The sequence below is a fragment of the Primulina huaijiensis genome, unplaced genomic scaffold, assembly GCF_012295235.1.
Source record: "Primulina huaijiensis isolate GDHJ02 unplaced genomic scaffold, ASM1229523v2 scaffold31949, whole genome shotgun sequence".
In the NCBI taxonomy this organism is placed as follows: domain Eukaryota; kingdom Viridiplantae; phylum Streptophyta; class Magnoliopsida; order Lamiales; family Gesneriaceae; genus Primulina; species Primulina huaijiensis.
The window spans coordinates 1-2,912 of record NW_027357509.1 but is presented as its reverse complement, the minus strand read 5'-3'; the positions used below and the strand labels follow the sequence as shown (position 1 = coordinate 2,912).

The window sequence follows — 2,912 nt, the reverse complement described above, 5'->3', positions numbered from 1 at the left end:
ACTTTCCACCTTCGAGTTGGCGAGGCAACAATCACACTACAAGATTTTGCGATATTTTGGGGGCTTAATGTTGACGGTGACCCTATCATCGGGACTGATGTATCCCGCAAGTTTACTGTATGGCAGGGTTACTGTTATGATTGGTTAGGTTTTGTGCCACTACAGCAGACTTCAGATCAAATAGTTTAAAGTTGACTACTTTGTATTTACACTGTACACAAACGATAATTGATGAAAACAGTATAGACATAGAAGTCGTACAATACTCCCAATGTGTTGCGCTGATGGTTATTGGTGGTTGTATGCTACCTGATTCTGAAGGTTGTGCGATCAAATTGTTGTACTTACATTTTTTGCAAGATTTGCATAAGCTTCGTAGTTATAGTTGGGCAAGCATTGTACTTGCATATTATATCACGAGTTGTGTCATGCATCTGGATCAGGGAAACAAGAAATCGCAGGTCCTTTATACATTTTACAAGTATGTTTATTACATTTTTTATTTGAATATATATTATTCTTTGGTGCACATTTATTAAACTCGATTGTTTTATAGATTTAGGCATCGTCTAGAATGACTGCTCTATGTCCTGACCGCTTAGGATACAACATAATCATGCGACATGAAAATCAAAATAGCGGTAATAATATTCTTCTAATTCCACCATATGGAGCAAGGTAATAGTGGCAACATATGATATAAAACTAATAAATTCATCTTTAGATTAAAGTCCTACAAACTTAATGTATATGCATATGGAGTAAGGTATTCACGTGGACACATACACCTACGCACTCTATGCGGATCATTCGTGATGTACTGACAAAATGGGAGATGGTCAGGTATTTATATTGTTTAAAATATAGAATTTAAAATATTTCAGATATTATCATTTTTGTACATGATTCTTTTTGTTTATTAATTGTAGTTTAAATGGCTCGTATACGACCTTGAAGCTGTGGATGTTTTGTCATTGCCTTTAGAATGTAGACATCCAACTCTCTGACAAAGTGTGTGCCCACTGATATGTTTTCACATTGTCAAGATGCATCGCCCAAATCGAGTTCTTCGGCAATTCGGAATGTCATAAAACATTCCAATACCAGCACTTGATGGAGATCAGTTACATGAATGCTCAAGGCGGGGGCGCAAAAATTATTATTGGGTAAAACATCATAGACCAATGGTGGATGCGTGGGAATTAAAATCGTCATAATCTGATTGTTGACATTGAATTGGTTGAAAATTATAGCATGAGATATGATTATGAGACATGGTATGATTCTATAACTTGACGTTTCATATCTCCTATCGAGCCTCAACAAATCGATTACGGTTATCAGCCCGAAAATGCATATTTCAAACGTGTTGTGGTAAGTGCTTATTAAACAATTTATTTTCAACGCTTTGCATTATTCTATTACAATTTATTATTCATGTGTTTGATAAGTTTTTATTTTTATTTTATATTAGAGAGATGAGGCATCAATTTTACAGAATTTGTTTGGAAGAGTCTCTGTTGACGATCAACAGAGATAGAATCACAAGTTACATGTGGGGAAAGAAGCCTATCCAGGAAGTCCAATCGGTAACAAAAATCTTTTGAACAATAAGAAATCTTAAATGTCTGGATGGATGGTTGGAAGTCAATATAATATTTGATATTAAAAGACAAATAAATCAATTACTTTATAATACTATATACTATTTGGAACAATATATGATAGGAACTTATCAAGGAATAATCAATTTCAAAAAATTATAAGTTCGTATAAAAGGAATTCGAGGAAAAAAACTTGATCAATTGATTTTTGGACTAGAGTTTCTCGAAGAACGGAAATGAAACGTCTACCCTTTTTATTGATTTAAAAGTACTAGAAATTTTTTTTTTANTTCATATTCATATTATCATCAACATATACGTATTCCTTTTTCCTTTTCGTTGAATTCAGATCGTTAATTGTGACTTTTGTGTTCATCTACGTCTACGTCTAACGTGTTGGGCGATGGATCCATCTACATGTAACCACAGTACTGGGCGGCGGGGACACTAGAAACACTCTCACCGGTCAACTGGGCTTTGGCCTATCCTCATAACATGGAAATACGATCGTCGGGGCTCCCTCGGGGGCCTTCTCCCATAGACGGGCTCTCTCTGGGGCCTTTTCCCATGCATAGGCTCCCTCTGGAGCCTTCTCTTGAAAATGGGCTCTCTCTGGAGCCTTTTCCCCTCACGTTATCCCAAAGCATATCATCATATACATATACATATCCGTATCCAAGGAAACACGATCGTCGGGCTCCCACTGAGACTATAACCCTCACGAAATTTCCAACATATCATCATATTAGTCATAATTATTTCACTTCCTTCAACGTTTCATATTCTCATCACTTTATAAAATTTAAACATGCATATAACGTTTTTCTTTTAAACCAAGCATCCAACATGTCTTTTAAATGTCCATAATTAAACCATAAAATCCATAACTGTTTTAAAATAACATTTTAACATAGTAACAATCCAAAAACATTTAAAATAAATGTTTTAACATATAAAAATCATAAAAAGTCATAAACGCTTTAAATTAAACATTTTAACATAAAAATCCATAAACATAAAAATTCCAAAAACATTTAAAATTGACATATTAACATATAAAAATTCATAAACATTCATAATTATTGAAAGTAATCATATTAGCATATAAAATAGCATTCAGGACACTGCGATGACGTTTACTAATTTTTAAGTGTAAAAAGACCGTTTTACCCTTGGACGTAAAATTTTACATTTTTTTACTTTTCCTTAATTCCAATGACTCAACATGTCCCAAATAATTATTTAAGCCTACATGAATTTTAGCATATTTTTAATTAGCTTAAATCGAGGACTTTTAAATTAATCTTT

The 2,912-nt window shown here is 33.5% G+C and overlaps 1 long non-coding RNA gene across 1 annotated transcript; it reads left to right on the top strand.

Annotated features, from left to right (window-relative positions):
• Nucleotides 1-55: 55 nt before the first annotated feature.
• On the top strand, nt 56-829 carry LOC140967961 (uncharacterized). Its single transcript, XR_012173670.1, has 3 exons — nt 56-481; nt 557-684; nt 763-829. It is a non-coding gene; the product is annotated as an uncharacterized lncRNA (long non-coding RNA).
• Nucleotides 830-2,912: the final 2,083 nt, after the last annotated feature.